At 52.5% G+C, this 22,709-nt stretch overlaps 1 protein-coding gene and 2 long non-coding RNA genes across 6 annotated transcripts in view; 2 read left to right on the forward strand and 1 right to left on the reverse strand.

Annotated features, from left to right (window-relative positions):
• Nucleotides 1–22,709, forward strand: part of Rbfox3 (RNA binding fox-1 homolog 3) — a 427,841-nt gene that overhangs the window by 171,816 nt on the left and 233,316 nt on the right. The window lies entirely within an intron of this gene.
• Nucleotides 6,523–21,518, reverse strand: LOC143442590 (uncharacterized). The gene is made up of 8 exons (XR_013110864.1): nt 15,570–21,518; nt 15,291–15,379; nt 13,637–14,622; nt 13,458–13,530; nt 12,900–12,988; nt 9,928–10,069; nt 9,418–9,535; nt 6,523–7,951 (listed from the first exon to the last, which is right to left on the reverse strand). It is a non-coding gene; the product is annotated as an uncharacterized LOC143442590 (long non-coding RNA).
• On the forward strand, nt 13,519–14,746 carry LOC143442591 (uncharacterized). Its single transcript, XR_013110865.1, has 2 exons — nt 13,519–13,672; nt 13,786–14,746. It is a non-coding gene; the product is annotated as an uncharacterized LOC143442591 (long non-coding RNA).

Here is a 22,709-nt window from a genome sequence, read left to right on the forward strand (position 1 = left end):
ATTGATTGATTGACTGATTGATTGACTGATGTTTGAGCCCATGGTGTGTGAAGGAGTCGCTCCTTTAGGTTGACTCTGCTGTCCCTCTTGGGGTAGGAGTTGGCCTCTTTGAAGACTGTATTACCAATCTCTCACCACTTGGTGGCGCCCACAAGCAGCCAATGTGCAAGGGCTGGGTACCAAAATGTTGGGTGTGATTGGGATACTGCCGAACCCTCCAGCCATAGAAAATGTGCTTACCTTTCTGCTTGCTCTGTCACTTCAGAAGTTACCCCCTGTCACCCACCGTCATCCTAAAAGAGGGTTCAGGGACTGCCGCTGTGTGTAGCTTCCCTTTAGGGGGCTCTGGCCGGTGATTTCAAACTTGAGTATGCCCTTACGTCTCTTTCAAGAACTCAAGTTTTGTCTGTTCTCCTGTGTGTCTGGTGTTGCGGCTTTGCGTGTTCATTGGTCGTTACTTTGACTTTGGACATTTGTCTCCCTGTCTCCCTTCGTGGAATGGGAAAGCAATGAGCCTCGGGAGGGCTGTGCCTGGTACTCACTGCCTGCCAGGGCTGAGCCTTACCCTCCACCATAAGCCATGGCCTCTGTGGTGTGGGCACTGAGCCTGGAACAGGGTACAGCCCTCAGAACACCTCTCCATCTCCATAAAGCTACTGGTCAGGGTCAGTTACACGTGTGGTTGACACACAGCCGGCTTCTAGCAAGTGCCGTTCCTAGAAGCACTGAAGAAGTGTGGGCACATGGGCACATGCTGCTTCTTCCAGCAGAAACTGGCCAGTCCCTTAGGTGTGGTTCCTAGGGATCAAGACATCTTCTCAAGCCAGAGCCTCTCCACATTCCTGGCGGAGGCCCCATGTTTTCCTAGGACTCTCTGTATCCCAGATCTCTGCCCACCACCACATCCCATCCTGGGGAAGCAGAGTGCACAGACTTGGGATATTTTCCACCTGCAGAATCCAGCTCCTCTAGCCATTTGGTTCTACATACATTGGTACCCTGCTGTTGCCAGGGGAGCCAGAACGGAGAGGCAGCATCCCCTCTCCTCTCCTCTCCTCTCCTCTCCTCTCCTCTCCTCTCCTCTCCTCTCCTCTCCTCCCCTCTTCCCCTTCTCTTCTTCCCTTCCTCTTTCCTTTCTACTCTACCTCCTTCCTCCCTCCGCCCTCATCTCCCTTCCTCTCCTCCCCTTATCCCCTCTCCTCCCATCCTCTCACTTCCTCCTGTCCACCCCTTCCTGTTCCCCTCCCTTCTTTCCCTCCTGTTCCCTCTCCACTCTCCCTCCTTTCCCATCTCCTCTCCTTTCTCTTCTTCTCCTCCCCTCATCTCTCCTCCTCTTTTCCCCTCCCCTCCCTTCCTCTCCTCTCCTCTCCTCTCCTCTCCTCTCCTCTCCTCTCCTCTCCTCTCCTCTCCTCATTTCTCTTCCCCATCTTTAACCTCAGATGGTCCCAAGTGTTCTCTGTTGTCATGATAAACACCATGACCAAAAGCAGCTAGGGGAGGGAAGGGTTTATTTCAGCTTTCTTCTTACAGAATCATGAAGACACATCAGGGCAGGAGCTTAAGGCAGGGGCTGAGGCAGGAGCCAGTGGAGGGGTGCAGCTTACTGCCTTGTTCAGCCTGCATTTTCATACACCCCAGGACCACCTGCCCGGGACAGGTCCACCCACTGTGGGCGGGGCCCTCCCTGCAAATCAACCAATGCTAATTTGGTTTTCCCCAATTCCCCAAAATGCTAATCTGATAAGGCATTTCCTCAGTTGATGTTCTCTTAGACAACTTTAGCTTGTGTCAAGTTGACAAAAACCTAACCAGGATACCTCCAGTTCCCTGTTCTCCCCTCCCCCCAGCTATGCTCTTAGTAGCTCTCTGCTGCCCCCACTTGGCTCAGCAACTCCAGATGTGCAGACCCTACAATCAGATCCAGCCACTCCAAGAAGAATAAGATCCAAGCAGTGTCCCTCTGGGAGGGGGTGCCTGGCAGTGTTCACTCAAGACTCAGCTTCTCTCAGGGCTTCTCAGAGCTGGTTCCTGTCAGTCACTAGCTGGGGATGGGCACAGAGCCTGGTTCTGGAACTTTCCAAGGGATTTACCGTTGCTGTGTCATTGAGCTGGCAGGGGTTGGCACTTTGGACTCCACTCATTGAGCAGGATCAGGATTGTCACCTTTGAGGTGAAGGCCATGTGACATCTGGTGACAACCCTTGAGGGACAATGGCCAACCTCATCCTCCAATTTTTGGAAAGGTGTGGTTCAGGGAGCCTGTGTGAGGCTCAGACGTGGGTCTGCCGTGACAGCCTCGTCTGTCAATCAGCCCAGGGAATGTCTGTGGCCATAACATTTCTTATGTTGATTCTTGAGGATGTTCTAGGAAGTCCTTCTCAGCCCTGGAGCTTTGTCTTCTCTCTGTAGCACCTGCTAAGATCTTACCTCCTTCCTCAAACTCCTGTGTGGCACTGTGTGGTCCATGTTCCTTCCCAGGCTCTCATCTGAACACCAGCATGGAGCTCCTGGCTCCTTGCTTTTCTCTGATTTGTCTTCCTTGACTTCACACTGCCTTAGTGGGTGGTGACACGGTGCTCTGAACAGCCCAGCGGTGGGGGTGTGGCTCACTTTGAGGAGCTGGCAGAAAGTGAAAGCACATGTGGGTGGTTGTTTCATTTGGATGTATGCTAAGTGACTTGAAGAGTGACCATCGCAAGTGTGTCCAAAGCTCTGACCAGGCCTCTTGGACCAGGCCACCCTTGTACTGTGGACATATGTCCTGTGCTTCTCCTTTTTTTACTCTTTCCACTGGGAGGTCTGTGTACCACCTCACAGGCCTGGAGTGCGCCCAGAAACAGGCAGTGCTTCCCCCAGCTTCCTCCTCCACAGCCTAGCACCAAGGTTCGGACCTGTAGAGCAAGAGGAGTGAAGATCTGATTTCCAAACAGTGACTCCCACTTGTGCTTTGGGGACCCACTGTCCCAGGGATGGAATCAGGTTTGGTCCGAGGATACCTTCTGCACTGACCTCCTGTCTCAGTAATAGTGAGACTGGCTCTGTAGGCTGGTTCTACAGTTCTGAGTGATGCTGACTCTGCCCACCTGCTGGCCCTCCACCCAGTGCCTTCTGTCCTCTTCTCGGGTGTTCAGGCCCCAGCAGAAGAGTCTGTCTGCACATAATCTACGTGGAGGCTGTTCTGACCCTGCCATCCGCCAGCAGACAGCCTGGGCACTGGGCTGTGCCACTTAGTACCACCAGGTGGCGCTGTGGACCGCGCAGCCGCAGGCTTCAAGCCTCACTAAGCCCCACTGCTGGCTCAGCTTCCTTCCCTTCTGGACGTGACTCACCTCTGTTCTTCTAAGAAACAAGTTGGACAGAAGTAGAAGTGGGGGCATTGTGAGTGAAAAAGGGGTGACCCCAGTCTTGTCCCCTTTGCAGTTACCATGTGATTACGATTCCATCTCCTTAGAGATTCTAAGTGTTCAGGAAAGTACCTTGAACTTGTTATTTTTTTCTGCTGCTCACATCAGATATGGCTCACATTATATAACTAGTTTATGTTAGTGAGGAGGAATTGGGGTTTGCTCAGAGAAGCTTCCTGCCCGTCAGCAGGTTCCCTGTTGTGCTCACTAACAACTCCAAGTCAAAGGACCATAAGCATAAGTTCATATCTGGCTCATTGCACTGTGGATTGCTGGACTCAGTCTGGCCCGCTGTGACCATACTCCAGTGCCCAAGCTCACAAAGCAAATGCCTGGCAGTTGATAGTCAGAAGAAAATGTTTACCCCATTCTGGTTCTGCAAACTTCCGTCATTAATAGAACACGCCCACTGCCTAGTCATTGGCCAAAGCAAGTCACATGACAGCGCCTGCCCTGAAATGGATGGGAAGGTTAGTCCCGCTATGTCCCAGCAGGAGAAGTGACAGGAAGATTAGCCTGGCTGCTAGCCACAAAACACCAGCTGGTTCATGGGTCCAGGTACCCTCAAGCAGTGTGGTCCTGGGCTCAGCTAAGAATATGAACAGCGGTTGCTTCAAAAGCGGTCGCAGCCTTGATTTGATCTGAGGGTTAAATGCCGCGCCCAGGATCAAGACCAAGGTGCAGAGTGGGAATTGCAACTTCTTCAGCTGCTGAGCCAAGCTTCGGCTACCACTACCCACTGGGCACTGACTGGCTGACAGCTGCTCTTAACAGGGCTGGGAGAAATGACAGGCTAGGAGTTTTCACGTCCCATTTATCTCGGCCAAATTCCCGTCCTGTCCTGACAAGGGTTGCCACAACGCACAGCAACTGCTGCTGTGGACTGAGGTGAAAATCAGAGGCAGTAAGCGGGAAGCCGGCGCCTCAGCAATCTTGATGGGAGCACTGCTATGCAAACGTTCTTCCACCAGGGGGCAGCAGTCATCCTCTACAAACTGCTGCAAACGCGCTGCGATTGATTCAGGAATCCAAGGCCTAGAGCTAGCTGGTCAGGCCAGGTTCCTGTTGGAGATCACGAAATCTGAGATGCACAGCACGGTGTGACACCTCAAATACTTGCATAATGATTGTCACGTGGGGTCTGGTGTCTAAGCATGGTATACTGGCATGTGTATAGACTCATGTCTGTCTATGTCAGCCCACACTGTGTGGTCAATTAGAATCAGATTAAAAGCAGCACCATGCATGGCTATCTTTTTGGCAGTCTGGTTATCAACTTGAAGCTTAACATGATACAAGGGGTCTACGTGTGACACCATAATTAATAAGAGGAAACTAGACCCGAGGAAGTTAAATCACCTCCAGGGTTTCCTCAGTCACAGGAGCTGGAGCCCTACTCCAGGTGTGCTAAGTCTAAATTGCTTCCGTTCTTCCCCTCTGGCATTTCTTCCAGGCAGCTTGTTACTCAGGGTCGGGAGGTAAGGGAATGAGAGGAGGACGCTGTGGCGCCACCCAGTGGCTTTGCTGGGGAATGTGAATGTCAGGCTGGAGGCAGTGTAAAAGACTGAGGCTGGAGATTTGAAGATTGATGTCCCAGGAAACCAACCAGAGTCAGTCTGAGAGACGAAGGTGGAAACTGGTGGAAGAGTCACAGGCCACACAACCCCACTGATCACCAAAGGGACATGGAAGAGCCTACCCGGAGCAGGAGGGGGAGGGGGAGCAGGTAGTGGAATTAGCTGGAGACTCTGAGGTCTGAAAATGCCTCTCCATGCTCGAAAAGGGGTGTCTCACCCTGGCATCTGAGTTGGAAGATGCCTCCCTGTGAGAACCCCGGAAAGGGGTTCTTAACACCACACACACACACACACACACACACACCCTGTAGCTCCCCACCGCCTGGGTGCACCCCAAGCTAGCCCTTGCAAGTTAAAGAGGGCAATGATGGAAGTATTGCCCCCTAGTGGGCTGAGTGAGAAGTGCGCCCTGCAGAGCCTCTGTAGGTCCCTACCTCCAGCATGGAGGAAGGTGGGGCTGAGAGGACAGACCAATGAAAGTAACAACAGGAAGACCACCCGACCACACAAACCCAGGCAAGGATGTTTGAAGAATCCCACCTGCAGCCTGGTGTGGAGACAAACATCTTTATAATTCTACCACTCAGGAGGTAGACACAAACAGATCTCTGAGTCTGGGGTCAACCTGGGCTACAAAGTGAGTTCTGGGACAAAGCTACATAGTAAGATCCTGTCTCAAAAAATAATAATAATAAATTATTTTTAATTGAACTTTAAAAAATCACTCATGCAATGCTGTAGTTTACCAGAATGGAGACCAGCCCAAGGCTGAGGGATTGAGGGATATGTTACTGATGAGGCCGCTGGGCATAGAACCCTGAAGTCCACGGGCCACGCCACTCTCTGGATGAACGTCTCCCCTCACTGATCCCACCCTGCCGCCACCAGCTCCCCCTACCACAGGCGTTAATGACCACCAACCACTTTCCCCTGGGCTACATGTGGCTGTGTCCTGGTAACGCAGAGAAATGAGTTCTCAGCCCTTCGGGATCAAAGCTGGCCTCCTGCCCCACTGCTCTCTCTCCTTTGAAGCTGCTCTATCCCACCCTTGAGCCAACCAGCGAGTGCAATGCAGGCGAGAAGCTCCCAAGCCTGGTCCCAAGCCTAAAACTGTCTACCACAGAAATGTGAACCACATATACCAGCGAGATTGACACCCTGGGACCGAGGCCAGTGGCTTGGATGTCTCAACAACTCCCTTGGGATGGAGCCCTCAGAAGCAAGCAGGGAGCGATGACATGCTTATTAACAGGGCCTCTCTTAAACGCTCTAATGAGCGCATCCGCTGCTGTGTGTATCCGCCGATTCCCAGGGTGTAGAGTCCCCCCACCCCCACCCAGTGCCATAGGCTGGAGATCAAAATCTACACACAGCCGACAATGAAACCTCAAGTTCGAAATGGGGACCGCAGGGCCTACAGGACCGAGGGGGCGGGGGCTGTATTAGAAACAAATCCAGGCTTGGTGTAGGTGAGTGTGGGCTTCTTATCTCTGGGGTCCCCAAACCACCATATCTCCAATTTCAATTCTTCCATTTTCTTGCAAAACATTTATTCACATTGTTCTTCCTAGGGGCTGAGGGATGTCAGGGGAGCGGAGGCTCGTGGTGTTGTTAACACTGCCTGGGAGGAACAGGAAGGAGGGGAGAGAGCCAGACACTCTTCAGAGACTCTCACACCCACTCTCAGCCACTTGTGTCTGTTTGTCTGTCTGTCCGTCTGTCTGTGTGGTTGACTGGTTCTTTCCCCAAAGGTCAGCAGCAGCAGGGGCTGGAGCCATGGCCCATCTCCATTTCGAGCAGAAGTCTTTTGATCTCCATGCAAAGTGAGGGTCTGGGTAACTTCTAGATTAGGTGAGCTGATACCTGTGTCGTTCTTGAGTTGAATCCAGAGGCAGGTCCCTGAGTTGGAGGAGGCAGCTGGTGGCTGGTGAAACCAATGTTGAAGAGCTGAGAGAGACATGGGGCTGAGGGGCAGTTGGAATGTGGCTGACAGGGCACAGGGAGCCCTAAGTGCAGGTGACAACCACGTGGGTGGTGGCCCTGGCTCTGTCGCATCTTTCTTGACCTCACTCTGGGTGGATATTATTCTGCTCATGGAGCCCAATCCTTCCTCTCTCTTCTCCCAACACCAGCCTGAGGCTTGGTCAGGAACCCAGTTCTGTGTACCTCAAGAAGGCAAGAAGGAATTGGGATGTCAGCTGGCGGGGGGCCAGCTGCTGTAGAAACAGTGGCAGCAGGAGGCAAGGATCAGCTCTGAGAACAAAATGAAGGGCAGACTGGTCTCTCCCTCAGGGTGACACGTCCTCGGAGCAGGAAGTTAGGCTAACTGGACGTGTGAGAGGCTCATGGTGGCTCTCAGACTGGAGCGAAATCACTTACTGTCCAGGGAAGCATCCTGTTTGCAAGGTTGCAAACCCTTGCCAGAACTTCACGCCAGCCTACTTGAGAGGTGGCCGGGGATACTGGGTGCCATGTCTCCTCAGGTCTGTGTGGACACGGGGCCATGTACAGACACAGATGGACAACACACTCCAGGCCAGGGCCTTCTTTGAAATTCAAGAAGCGAGGCAAACAGGTTCACAACTAAAAGGATTAAAGGGTCTGGCTGCTGGGAAGAGCCAGGAGAAGGCTCTCCCTGAGGCCTGGAAGGAGATTAAGGTAGGTCAGGTGACAGCAGCTGTCAGATAAGTGGGAAGAGAAATTATGAACAGGGTTCGGGGACCACTGGAGGCTATGCTTGGGCAGAGGCTCTGGCAGCTGCAGCGCGCCTGGCAGGAGATGCCATCCAGAGGGGGCTGCTGGTCACCTACCACTGTGTATTTGCCATGAGGCTTGTCTGAGGACACTGGCCATCCCAGTCCTCATGTGGCCATGCTGGGGCAGCAGAGCTGCAGGCAAGAATGAGTGCATTCACCTACCTGCCGGGCCAGCAGGGGCAGGGTACTTACAGTCAGCATAATTCCTGCAGGTCTGAAGGGAAGAATGTCTGAAATAAATCTCTTTTAAAAAGTGCTCTGCTTTGGTGGCTAAGGAAGGATTACAGGCAGAGCTGGATCTAGCTGAAACTGGTTCACTGTGGCGTGAGGCATTACCACCTGAGCTAGGAGCCATCTGATCCCCAAAGAGGTACCTAGGAAACTCTCTGATACCTTGAACCTGACTTGGCCATGGCTGCACCTGAATGCTTTGGAGATTCTGGAGGGATCCTGTCAGAACTCAGTATGACATTCTAAGCCCGGCTGATGGCAGAGGCCCTGGTTGTCACCTATATGAGAGCCTTGGGTCTGAGAAGCCTGTGTGGTCAGGATGCCTACTAACACATACACACAAGCACACACACTTACAAACATGTATGTATGCATGAATGTCTGCGCTCACATTGTGTCATGTATGCAGTGTGTGTAAGAGTATGTATACGTACTTACCACACAGTGTATTGTATGCACACACTTGTACAGAACGTACACAAATATGTGCTTACTGTATAGAACACACACATTGAGTCTATACGCATACATGTGCACACACACTGCATAGAGCACATTGAATATGTATGTACGTGTGTATGCACACTGCACTTAACGTACAACGTGGCGTATACACACACATATGTGTACATAATTGCATAGAACACCGATATGGAGGAAAGTATGTGAACAAAATACACACGCTGCACAGCTGTCCATATGGTGCACATGTGTGTGTATACACTGTATAGCAATACACATGTGGGATGCATATACATGCCTATGAACACACACTATACACGCATAGACTTGTGGCACAGTGCATATTTGCAAACACATAGAGCCACACACACATACACATGCATGCATGTGTGTCAGTGGAGTAAAAGTTAACAAGTGGCTGCTGTTACCCCTCAAGTGTCTGGGCACCCTTGGCCAGTACCTGACTGAGTGCATAGCATAAAGGTAGCTATGCCAGCCACAGATGAGAAGGCTGGCGACCCCTCACTTGTATCTAACTGGACCCAGATGCCCGTCCCCTCTAGGCCTTGGCTTTGCCACCCAGACCCTGAAGTCATGCTGTGACCCTGCAGCTGAGTCGGAGGCACAGAGGGTATGGGCAAGCTTGTGGTTGGTGGAGAGCAGGGTGGCGTTCCGGGGTTCTAACGGTGTGTCTGGATTGTGCTTGCTGCCTTGTGTTCTGACTTATGCCTGTGGGTTCCTGGCTGAGAGTACTGACAGTTCACACAGGACACTTTTGTGGACTGTGTCAACTTATATGGGGACAGAGTTTATTACTGAAGTGGCCCAATGACTAGAGGTCTCAGCCTGAGAATGGGGAGAGAGAAAGTTCAAAAAATAATAAAAAGAATCTTGAGAATCAGGATTCTCTTCTACCCTCTCTTCTGCCAAGCCATCCCTCCACCTGCCTGCCCACCCTTCCACCCACCCTCCCTTCTCCCTGCCCACCTTCTGGCTCTAATGTCCTTTCTTTCCAAGCAGATGACAGTCAAGCGTGGGCTTCTGCCATGTCGCTGATGAACGCAGCGCTCTCACCTGCCAGGATTGGTAGAGAGAACTCGGCCATCTTTTAAGGAGAGAAATGGGGTTCTGGGTCAGGGGGAAGGGCTGGACCCAGAGCAGCAGCAAGCAGTGAAGCCTCAGGATAGGTACAGACTGAGGATGGACCCTGGAGAAGGGGAGGGGCTCCTCTCTAGGGATCTTGTGAGGAAGACACACCCCAGGTCCTCTCTCCACCAACTCCCAGGTATGGCGGCTGCCACTCATCAAGGGAACATCGCAGGCTCTGACTTTGTACAGATCCTTGTGTGGACCCCAGCTCAGCCTCTCTCTGGCTGCTGGCCAGGTGAATCGCTTTGGGTTTTGTCAGTGACAAGGAATGATAAAGTGTACCTGGGGGAATAAGCAGAGAGCTCCCTGGGGACGACTCAGCACGATGAGGGACATGGTGTGGCTCACCTGTGTTCCAGACGGGTGTCACGGCTAGCAGGCCTGTTCACCACGGCCCTACCTGCCCTGACTGGACAAGGTCGCAGTCTCTGTGAGGTTTTGTTGACATCCTTCCTTTACTTCCAGGTGTCTTGAGCCCCTCTCTTTCTTCCTGCAATGACCTTACATGTCATTCCCAGCTGCTGAGGGGCTGGTTGTAGATACAGAACTTGGCACGGGCTTTGTACGCTTCATTATTTCTGCATGCTGTGGTATGGCCCACTGTACCTGGCACTGGCCTTAATCCCACCCCCACCCCTGCCATCGGGGCTCAGGGTAGCTCCGCTCTCAGGCTCAGCCCTGTCTCATTACCTACCCACGTGTTTTTCCATTTGGGGCAAGCAACTAATGTCTGAAGCACAGGCACCAGTGTAGCAGGCATCCCTGGCCCTTGGGGAGTATTCAAGGGCCTGAAGGCATTCATCCAGTACAAAGCTTCCGGGCCAGGGAAGGTGAATCAGCTATAGGTTTCTGGAACATGCTATGGCCTTGCTTTGTTCCCTTGAGATGCTGGTGATGTAGCTGAGGAGCTACTGGGCATAGCCAGCTCCTATTCTGTCTCAAAATGTGTCCAGAATGGCCGTCTGCCACCATCCTCGGTGAGAAGAGAAAAGTGACACCCTGACACTCAGTATTTGAAGCTACCACGTGCTGTTAGTGGTTGTGGTTGACAGTGCAGCCAGCAGAGTGTAGAATGTGCGGCTGCAGCCATCCTGGGCCCAGTCCCCTGCCTGACCAGCTGCTGTCCTTTTGGTCCTGGGACTGGCAGGCCCAGGGTGAGCCTGAGGAGGAAGTGTGCAGAGTCCCTGCCCTTCCATTCTTTTGTACAAGCTCAGAAACCAGACTTCAGATTCCACAGAGGGAGTGAAGCTGAGGGCAGACACAAACCTTGGAGTCACACAGTCTCAGCTGCTGGCACTCTATGTGGTATTCCTCTATGAACACTCTTTGGAGCTACAAACACTCCTGGCAGGTGGACCACACCGCTTCAAGCAGAGAAGCCTGCTTAGAGCTGGGTGTGTCTGCATGGCCCGTGAGTGGATGCCCCCCATCCACAGACCCACAGCCAGTCCTGCTAAAGCCACCCCCTGGGAGCTCCTCTTTCATTTCTCCCCCTACCTGGAGTCCAAGCAAAAATTTCCTGAGGCTCAAAGACTCTCTCTGCTCCCCATTGTCCCTGCAAGTAATGCTTCCTCTCCCTGGACCATCAGGACTTGACCACACCCCCCCCCAAGAGCTGCTCTCAAGGTGGCCTGTCCTTGTTGCTATGGAGAACTTGACAAGCCCTGCTTTGCCATGGGAGTTCAGTGTGACTCTGAGCAGGCTCACTTTAATCCCTGTGTCCTGCTCTGGGTATAGAGAGGGGTCATCCAAGCTGCTGGACAGGAGGTGTTCACCCCACCTTCCTTGTGTGACCTCCTCATTCCCCCCAACTCTCCACACAAGAAGGATGTCACACCTCTGAACAGGAGGCAAGGAGGCCAGCATCCACAGTTGACTCATAAGCCAGTCTCTGTCTGCTGGGACTCAGGGCGAGGCCCAGAGCAACCTGAGTGTCCCTTGAGGATGGAGATTAGGGAGGGGCGGAGTCCCTGGGTCTGCAGCACCCCTGGGTGACCGATCTTCACTTTTGCTGACCTTCAAGCAGATGTTCTAACCACAGGTTGTGTTTTCTTGCTGGATGTGTGCAAAAAGCCCCCATAAACTCTGGGCTGCTATGCTAGCCCTCCCCCACCCCAAGAAACACCTTTCAGGACTGGGAAGGAGCTAGCCACCTGGAAAGGGGTGCCCCAGGCAACTGTGTCCCATTGATGGGTGCACATGCTGGAGCACACCTGTGGTAGGAAGTCAGGGGACAGCTCTCTTCTTCCTCCATGTGGGCTTTGAGGCTCAAACGTAGGTCGTTAGGCTTGGTGACAGAGCCTTTACCTGCTGACCCCTCTCACCAATGAAATTTAACCAACAGCAATTAATTCTTGGTTAAGAAAACCCGAGATTTGGTAACCTGCCTCAACCTTTGATCAAACAGTGTGTATGCCAAGGGCTCCTTTCACCTGGCACTGTGGCGGTGGCTGAGGGGGCAGGGAATGGTGTCTCTACACCTTCCTTTGAGGTGACTGCCTTAGGCAACAGCTCTCTCTCAATTGGGCAACCAGGGCTTTGGCGAGAAGATGGGTGGGAAAGGAAATGGACGGTCAGGGACTCCATGACCCAGGGCCACCACTGTAAGACACATCTGCTCCATGGCAGACAGTAAGCAGACAGGGTAGCCTGGGATCTGCTGAGGACCAAGACATGGAGCCCACACAGAGTGCAACCCTGTGTGCACATGAAAAGTAATTGAGTTACTCAGAGAAATGTGCACCACAGCCCTGATGGTAAAGCGTCTCTACCAACATGGCTTCTCCAAACACTCGGATCAGTCACACTTAGCCCCCTGCTGAAGACTTGCCCCTGGGCTTCTAATACTCCCAACTCAGTGCTTACAGGGGAGTGTCCCAGCAACATGGGGGTTCCTGTAGTCTGGGGAAGACTCGGATACAATGGGTGTTGCCAGAGACCACCAGGACAAGGCTTCTGACAGGAGTTTGCACGTGCCGTGCCAAGGTCAGCAGGTGTGAAGGTGGCATAACAGAAGCCTCTGCTCACGCTGGCCTAGCCCAGGCTCCCAGGAAGGAGGGATCCAGGAAGCAGGGTAGTGAAAGATACATGTGCCAGCCGACCTGTGTGTGTTCTTGGGAGAGACCAACTCTTTTTGCAGTGTCATATTTCTTGGTGACATCAGCAAGACACAGTGTGTGAGTGTGAACGATAACGGCCTCCAGAGAATCATGTTTGAATAGTCGATCTCCAGTTGGTGGAACTGTTTGGGAAGGGTTAGGAGGTGTGGCCCTGGGTGTGTCACTGGGTCGGGGCTTCGTTCGAGGTGTCAAAAAACTCACATCATTCCCAGCATGCTCTCTGCCTTCCGCTGAGGCTGGCTGTTCCTGCTGCCATCCAGGCCTTGGCTTTGCTGTCATGAATTTTAACCCTGTGAAATGGTAGGCCCAAATAAGCATTCTTTTATACGTGTCCTTGGTCGTGGTGTTTTGTCACAGCAATAGAACAACATCTAATACACACAGAAGGCCGAGTTTTCTTGGTGTCTGTTCCCAGGATCCAAGAGAAAGCCTATCACCTAGGTGACTGTTTCTATCTACAGTGGGTAACTGTGGGCCTGCTGTTCAGCATTTGCACCCACTCGTGGTAGCATATAGCACACAGCCTCAAAAGAACCATGTCTGTGCAGCCAGATGTGGCCAGGTGTGGCCAGATGATCCAGTGATCTATATTTAAAAACTCAGGTAGGTCTCTGGTTTTGTTGATCCCTATTGTGTGTGACTGGAACCCTTCTGGGATCTTGCTGGGTCTCTTTGGGAGCATGCGTTGCTGGCCATGCCACAGCCTTACAAACTGACAAAGTCCAAACAGGACACATAGAGGAACGATGACCTGCTAACCTGGGGAGGAGGTAAAGCTCAGAGGTGGGGTGCTTTCCCAGCATGCCTAGTGTCCTGGGTTCAACCCTCAGCTCTGCAAAAAGAAAGAGAAGAAAAAAGAAGAGGCAAGGGATCCTTGGAGTCTCAGAAGGGAGAAGTAAAATCCGGAGAAATCTGGACAGGAAGTGAGCGAGACCTACCTGGGAGAGACTTCTGATTGCCAGAAGACCTAAGAGGTTAGAAGCCAGGAAAGAAGAGCAGCTCTAGTCCTGGTCCCATCTTCCACACCTGCTCCTGGCGTCCGTTTCCGGGTTGGACCACATCCACATAATGCCTCCTGTTTACCCAGGTCACAAGCACCCCAAGCCTGTGACAGCTGAAGGGACTGGAAGCCGGACACCGTCCCCTCTGAACCTCCAGCACACACTAGCCTGTCCCCTCACAATGGCAGCCACCAGCCCCACAGGTACTGAGACTCCCTTACAGTAAGTGGGCTGTGCACAGGAAATGCACACTGCTTCCCCAGACTCCGCTGAGATGAGCCACAGTGCCCTTACTGACCGTTGAGTTGTTTTGAACTAGTTGTGTTTGTTTGGTTTTGTCTTGTTTTGTTTTATTTTGGGGAGGGTCTCACGCCAACCTTGAACTCTCAGTCTCCCAGTCTCAGCTTCCTGAGTGCTGATCTCACAGTCATATGCCAGGGCTCCTTTTTTCCTTTCCATGTGGCTTCTGGAAATGCAGATTGTATGTGTGTCTTGCATGATGCTCTGGTTGGATATTGCTGGTCTCAAGGCAGAGACTCCCGTTGATAGTCATAGTCAGAAGCCTAAGCGGCTGATGTGAAAGACAGATGTTCAGTAAGGGTGTTAAAACGTGGCAGGGGTGGGAGGCAGGTACCTGGCACGTGGACAGAGCTGGAGATATTGGTCCTGTTGAAAGCCGTGGTGGGGCTCCGCAGGTCTCAACTGGGTTCTCTCTAAGTTCCCATTGATAAATCTACTACCCCCATCAGCCACCCCTCCTCAGAGCCCTAACATTTCCAGTTTGGGGAGGCCTAGGCTCTGTGCAGACCTCCGGCCGGTCGAGAGCAGCCCAATTGAGCCCTGTCCAGAGCATCCGGAGGAAACTCTCATTGAGAATGCGTGGCCTGTCGGGCGCCATCGCAGGAGCCTCGGATAAAGTGTTCCTATGAAGAAGATAATTGAAAATCAAAAAAGACTTTGTTAATTTGATTAGGCAGAGCCGTAGTTGAATTGTTCTTCATCAAAAGAGATTTAATTTTGACATGCAATTAAACCCTTCTGTTATAAGATCTGCCCCTCGTGCTGGGGAAGGGCTTGGCAGCCTGGGGCGGGGTGCGGTGTTCGGAACTGTCGGGTGGGGGTGGGGCTGAGAAGGGGAGAGGTGTGCGGATTGGAGAATCAATGGAAATTATGACAAATGAGGTCAGGGCATGGCCGAGGAAGGGGTTATCACAGGTTGTAAGAGAGAGTGAGAGAGCAGAGAGCCTCAAACTGACAGGATTTGAATACAGAAGCTGACTGCCAGGGGAGATGCAGGCCAGAGAGGCTTTCCAAGAAGAGGGAAGTCACTTCAAGAATCTGGAAGGATACAGATTCCTGTGGCCTTAAAGACTCCAAGAGGTTAAATCTGGGGGCATCTGGTTTTGTGACATGGGGTGGCTTTCTGGGAACATGGAACCAGGTCACATTGTGGGGGCTAAACCTGAAGGGCTGAGGGCAGAGTGGCAGGTTGCTGGCCTGAGGCTAGCCTGATGAGAATGGGGATAAGTAGAAAGGCTATAGAACTGTTGACCACTGGGACAGGAGTGCAGATAGATAGGCCACAGAAAACCTTTGCAAGTGAGCTGCATGGCAGAGGGGCGGAAGAGACACAGCTCCAGGAAGTAGGCAGGGCCATTCTGTGCTAGAGACGGTGGCAGTCTAAAGTAGACGGAGAGGGGACATCGGTTACCTTGAAACGCTTCCCTCAGGTTAAAAATAACCCCCACCCCATAGCCCCCACCCCATAGCCCCCACCCCTGTCCCTATCCCAAGCCCCACCCCAGCCCTCACCCTGCCCCCATCCCAAGCCCCACCCCCACCCCAGCCCTCACCTCCACCCCCACCCCACCTCCAACTCAGCCTTCACCCCCTTCCCCATGGACTTCAGGGCTCCTTCTGAGGCGCAGGCAGCCTGGACAAAGCCCCCTGAGCCCCATCACACGCTTTTCAACCCCTTCACACTTTCCTCCTAGGCTGTGCTATGGCAAGGAAGGTTCCAGATTACTGCCAGTGCTCCAGCAGGGCAAGGGTTATGCCCGGCAAGGCAGAGATCGATGTTCTGTAATTAGTAATTAGTAAATGTTTTCTAGACCCAACCTAGAAGTCGGGGTCATTGTGCAAACAGCTACACTAGCTCCACAACCCAGCCTGGACCGGAAGGGCCTGAAGACAGAGGGTTCGGAGGAGGAGCAGCCTCCCAGGCCCCACATAGCTTCTGGTGGACCCCCAGCCCCACGCTGCCTGCCCCGAAAGGAGTAGGCACAGTCCCCTGAGAACTCCCGCTAGCCACCACCAGATTCCTAATGCTCCGTGCCAGGACGCTCTCCACCTGCTTGTTCTGAGGAGAGAGGTTATAGGCATGGGCAGTCCTGGAGACCCCCTGACTTAACAATGACCCCCCCCATTGAGGGATCCCTTAGGGCTTCCCTCTTCCTGGAGCACTCACAAGGGGTGACCCCCCCCCCCACCACTGCCTTCCCAACCACTTAGACCTGTGAACTGGATCTGCAGTCCTATAGGGGGACGCTCGCTTTCTGAGGAAGAGATACTTTCAAAGTTCTTGTGTTCATGGAGGCTGGGAGTGTAGACCTGTGAATCGGGGTCATTTTTGACACCTTGGTGTTACCAGACATTTGTATAGAGCAATTTAATATTATATATCAACACTTTTCCTCCACTTAGAAGTTTATGAACTTATTCTGGTCTCCATTTTTTTTAATGGGGCTAGAGAGATGATTCTGTGGACACAGTGTGTACTGCAGAAGCCTGAGGGCCCACGTCTCTAACACTTTCATAGAAATCAACCTTCGCGTCTGCGTGTAATCTCAACGCTGAGAGGGGAGATCCAGATTCCAGAGATGCTGGCAGTCAGCCCAGCCAATTAGTGAGCTATGAGACTCACTGGCAGCCAGCCTAGCCAATCAGTGATCTCTGTAACTCACGGGCCAGCCGGGCCAGCTAGCCCAGCCAATCAGTGAGCTCTAGGTTCAGCAAGCGACCTTGTCTCAAAGAGAGACTTTGCCCTCTGGCGTTCACAAGCGCATGCACGAGCAAGCACACATGCACACATACATACATGCATACACATGCATTTACTTCCTTCCACACACAGTTTTTTCATAGGCCTGGGCCTGGTGGAGATACATCCTGCCGTCTTGTGGGAGGGCATGGAAGGTGGAATCCATATGTGATGTGAACCCAAGGAAGTGTTTGCTTCTCCTGAGGTGTTTTGAGGGAGCAGAAGGGAGACAAGAGGAACTACACACACCCATACTCCATCAAGCCAACTCTAAGCAGTGGCAGCCCTTCCCTTCTGTGTGATTGCCGTTTAGCCTGATCCAAGCATCCTGATTGGACGAGCAAAGTTGACCCACCCGAGACTGAAGTCAGTGTTCTTCCAAAGCCCAGCTCCATCTCCTATGGGAGTCACGGTCTCATCTGCGACCTGGGCATCGCTGCACCGAAGAGGATGTCAGCAGAGAATGTTTGCTGAGCACATATGTGCGTGGGGGAGCATGGGAGTGGACTTGTGGGTCTGTGTGCATGTGTGTCTGTGTGTGTTCTATTTCAGCATACATGTGTCTGCACATGTCCATGTCTGTCTGCGTGAAAGTGGGCATATCTGTATGCACACCCATGTGTATATTCACATGCCTGGACGCACATGCACATAAACTCAGCCAGGGTTTAGGTCCTGAGTGAAGTCTCTGAAAGAGCAAATGTTGGATGAAGTTCTTGCAGTCAGTCAAGAACTCTGCCTGCAGCCTCCTCAGACAGTCAGACCTCGGGAGCCTCTGGCCTCAGTTGGCAGCTCAGCTGAGAGGCTTGAGACTCACACATCTACCTGAATGGTGTGAAGAGGAACCCTGGGCTGTAGCTCAGAGGAAGGCACTGAGGGAAAGATGATTTAGGGGCTCCGAAAGACCACCCCCCCCCCGCTGCCATTGGGTACCAGGATGTCAAATGAGCCTGTGGCTACCTCACTTTCCTGTGCTCGGCTAGTCTCATGATGGAAGGACAGGAGAGAAGCTTTCTGTCACCATCTGAGCCTCCTGCTGAGGCCAAGTGTTCCTCTCCCACCTTGCAAGACTTGTACAAGCCCAGTGTCCAGGATGCAGCTCCCTTGATTTAACGCCCTGCTGGGACACTCAAGTCACCCTTGTGTCTGATGGTAATGCTTTCCTACCTGGGGTCTGCTGGCTGGCCACTCTGAGACTCCATGCTGCTAGGGTCCCAGGAACCTCTCTCACTTCCTACCTGAGCTCCATGGGGACCACAGTGACCCCACTCATTAGTACAAGCACTAGGGACACAGTAGTGAAAGCAGACACCAGCCCAGAATGGTGGGCACACTAATGGAGCACAGGATGTGTTTCCTCCCTCCCCGCCCCCATTGGCTGAGTAATCGGGAGATTCAATCTTGCGTGTCATCCAGGTCTTATCTTTCCTCCTGAGGCTTCTGTTTGTCTATGTCTCAACAAGGACCGTGCTCAGGTTCACCTCCGTGTTTTACATCGTCTTAGAGTTTATCAGGCCCGTGACCTTGTCGAATCTACAGGCAGGCTTGGCTGTTAATAATTTCCTACTTGAAACTTCTAGTGTGGGTAGAGGTGGCTAGCGGCTTGGAAGTGGGTGGGGAAGCGAGGAGACCCCAGCAGGAGTCCAGTGTTTTTTGTTCACCTGGACCCAGACCTAGGCTGGCTCACAGCATTTTGAAACTAGACCTTTCTTGTTTGTTTGTTTGTTTGTTTGTTGTTTTATTATTTCTTACACCAGAAACTGAAAGTGGTGTCCTGCTGGCCGTGTGCCACCAAAACAGTGCTGGGCTGGGCTGGTCCCCGGAGGAATACTTCAGGATTAGGGGACAGAGAAGGCGCTTAGGAAGGTGAGGTGTGCACCTCAGTGTTGGGACAAAGAGCAGAGGCTGAGCCACTTTTCATTCAGCCACCGTCAGCTGGTGGTCCCAAGGCCTGGACCCAGGTCTGTTTGTTGTAAGTAGACCTTTACGCTGAGAGATAAGCTCACGTGACTCATAGCTGAGAAAGGCTTCACAAAGGTTAAACAACTTGCATGATATCATACAGCGGTGGGGACAGGGACCTCAGACAGTGTGGAAGCTGTCATGGGGCAGGATGGAGGGGTGTCCCTGCAGTCTAATGAGGGGTACCCTGAGAAGTAAGTTCAACTTGGAGTCTTCTGTGTCTCTTACAGTCCCCTTAGCCTCTGCCACGACACCATGTCCCCACATCTACCTGCACAAATTGGGGTGACCACTGGAGGCTTCCACAGCCTGCTGTTACACTCTGGGTGCAGACAGCAGCGAAAGGGTTGGGGTTGTCACTCTCCCCCAGCCTGGTGTCTTGACCTCTGATTGTCCCCAGTTAGCCTCCTTTACACCCCCAAAGGCACTCTGTGCCCCAACATAAGAGTTCCTCTGGACCAGCTATTGGGGTACACAGTTACCATGCTCTGCTTGAACTCAGGGCTGGTCTTAGTCAGGTATCATCAGCTATCATCGGCTTCCTCTCCTCCCCCTCAGTCTCCCACGATGCCCTGCAGCAGGTCAATCCTTAATCGATGCTTGTTGACCGACTGTCTGGGAAACGACTTCCCTCCACTCTTTCTTGAGTGTTCTGGGGAAAAGACCAAATGCCTAGGAATGAGAGAACCATACTCCGGTTATCCAGGGTGACATCTTGCTCTAAGTGCTCCTTGGTGACCCAGAGATGGAGTGCTGAACCTAGGGGACCCTGGGTAGGGTCATTGGGAGCTGGTGAGGAGAGGGGGTGATGTAAGCGGAAGTGTTGAGGCTGGGATGGATTGAAGGAGCCAGCTGATCAGGGACATACAAGGTGGGGCACTAAGGGACTGGTGCGCTCAGTGGGCTGAGGAGGCAGGAGAGCCTCAGGATGGCATAAGTAAACAAAGCTTCTTCAAATCAAACCATGTTTTAAGTGAGCTGTGGAAGACTAAGTCTGTGGAGAACCCCAGCCGTTACACACAGTGTAAACCTCTCTAACACCTCTGTCTGTGTATGGAAGTTTCTCCAGGCAGTGCACTGAAACAGTTAAAACAGTCAACAGTGACAATCAATCCTGCACGTGTGTGCGCGCCACCGTGTACATACGTGCTGTGCGAGCCCTCGCCCTCCCTTGAGCACCTGGGCGAAGCCGCATGCACGCTTCTCCTTGCTCCAATTCAGACCATGTTGTGTTTGCTGGCCCATGTCTTCAGCAGCAAGCAATTAACTTAATGAGTTTTCTTAATTCTCAGCTATTAGAAACCCCTGCTTCTGCAGGAAAGCTGGCTCTTTCCAGAGGACTGGGGTGCGGGCATGGAGCATCCTGCACCCCCAAACTCAAACCTTGCAACTCTACCACAACCAAAACACATATTTGTAGGGAGACCCAGGAAGGTGGCAGGTGGCAATGAGATAGATGCCTGGAGGGTAGGGGGGGTGCCCCCCCCAAACATGCATTCGACGTGCTCGGCAGGAGTGGCTCTGCTCCCCTTGGGGAATCTTGACCAGGAGGTGGCATGCCCTATGGAACTTCCTCACCTAAGAGACCCAGGCAGATTCAGGGGTCAGGTTGTAGAGGCCTCACATGGAGCCTTGTGAAGGGAGAGCTTCGTAGTTTCAGACACTGGCCCTCAGGAGTCTCTGACCTGACCCGTTGGTAACACTGAATAAACAAACCATCAGGAGAGATAAAGTCAAGGCATGGTGCCAACAAACCTGGCCTTCATCTGAGGTTATAGGCAGGTGGCCACTCACATGGATAGTCTGGAGTCTGTGGTAGGTTGGGTGGGGTGCTGGGCTGTTGGCTTCCTCTCTTCTAAGGGAGATGCTGACTGGGTCACTGTGTGAGAGTGTGCACAGGCTGTGGAGATGAGAGAGGAGCCTTGAGGTTCAGGGCCTACAGTGCCACACCCAGTGCATTTACACAGAAACGAACTGAGAATCCCTTTCCCGTGTGACTGGAGTCTCTGGAAGCTTTGTCTCTGACTGACTGGTGACCGACTCTCAACTCCTCTTTTAAATAAGCAACAAAATCCAAGCCAGATGCCTGTCACAGTGATCCATCTTGACTCCCAACCTGACAGGACTGAGGGCTCCCCAGGAGATTGTCAAAGTGCACCCCTGGGTGCATCAACCAGGGTGTGTTCAAAGCCCATTAGATCGTGAACACTCTGACCTAATCAATGGCTTAATCGGTTGATGGATTCCAATGTCAAAGAGACGGTTGAGCAGCAGGAGAACTGTAGCAGGTACGGCTTGGTTGGAAGGAGAAAGGCATTAAGGGGCTCCCCATGTGCAAGGCACTATTACCACTATCCCACCCCTCTAGCCAATGTCTCTCACCTATCTCATAAAAGGATGCCCCTGGGTCCCACAGCTTCCCCAGGTCTGATGGTTTCACCTCAGTGCCTGTCCCAGATGAAAGCTAGTCCCTAAATACTGACTGCAGTCATCTAGCACCAGGGAATGGATCTGGCCTGTGGGACTCCTGGCCCAGCTGTCACTACATCTTCACAGTGTGTTTGAATATGCTTGGGCCAAGGAGTGGCACTATTAGGAGGTGTGGCCTTGTTGGAGTAGGTGTGTCACTGTGGGCATGGGCTTTAAGACCCTTGTTCTAGCTATCTGGAAGTCAGTCTTCTCTTAGAGACCTCCATATGAAGATGTAGAACTCTCAGCTCCTCCTGTACCATGCCTGCCTGGATGCTGCCATGTTACCGCCTTGATGATACTGGACTGAATTTCTGAACCTATAAACCAGCCCCAATTAAATGTTGTCCTTATAAGAGTTACCTTGGTCATGGTGTCTGTTCACAGCAGTAAAAGCCTAACCAAGACACTTGTCAATCTTCATGCCTGCGAGCTGATACCCCAACCATCCCCACACAGCATCTACCAGCATTATTGGTTCTAGAAACATTCAACTAAGGAACAGACTCCAGTCTGTATCTACCACACAGCTCCCACACCCATGGCCTTGGGCATCCATGCTGGCTCGGGGCTGCTCCGTTCTTTGTGATGGCCATGAGAGAGGAGGGGAGGCCTCTCAAGTGCCTCCTTTCTCTGGGGCAGGAGATGGTATGGACTGACATATCTGGACACTTCCATCCTTCCCTGCCTCTGTGGGTTGGAGCAAGTCACCAAGAAGGTATGGCTGGACTTAAGTCCAGGAGCTTCCTTGGGTGGGGGATGGGCTAGGCTGGATGGGATGTCCATCCCCCTGGCTTCAGGTGACAGAAGGCTCAATATATAGGAAATAGCTTCCATCTGTAGGGACAGGTACTGAGGTGAAGCCATCAGACATGGGGAAGCTGTGGGACCCAGGGGCAGCCTTTTATGAGCTGGGGGAGGGACATTGGTTGGGCAGTAGTACAGTAGTAATGGTGTCTTGCACACATGTGCTATGTGCTATGGACTAGGTGTATCCACATGGTCTACGGTGCCTCTGGTCAATCTTGCCTTTTATGGGACTCTCAGAATTCTTGGTGGCACCATCTTCCCACTATTAACTAAGGGAAATGCTGGGATGGCCACCCTCCCAAATCCACAGTACCAGTGTGTGTGCTGCTCGCCACATGTTCACAGGACAGCCTCTTCTTAAGGGGTGAACGGACATGTTCCCCACAGACTCCATGTTTGGTCACTCGATTCCCAGCTGATGGCACTGTCTTGGGAGGCTGTGGAACCTTCAAGCAATGGGGTCTAGCTGGAGGAAAGGATCTTATGGTTCATAGCCCCACCCTGCTCCCAGCCCAGTGTCTCTGCTTCCTCATCTAGTGAGATCTTGGTGACTAGCCCGACATCCCTGCTACCACAGCTGCCATGAGTACTACTGGGCCTGCATCGCTTGCGATAAAACACCATGACCAAGCAATTTATAGAAGGGAGAGTTTATTTGGTCTTATGGTACTAGAGGCTTCGCATCCGTGGTGGTGGAGGGAAACGTGGTGCCTGGAGCAGCAGCTGAGA

Source organism: Arvicanthis niloticus, chromosome 6, assembly GCF_011762505.2.
Source record: "Arvicanthis niloticus isolate mArvNil1 chromosome 6, mArvNil1.pat.X, whole genome shotgun sequence".
Lineage (NCBI taxonomy): Eukaryota > Metazoa > Chordata > Mammalia > Rodentia > Muridae > Arvicanthis > Arvicanthis niloticus.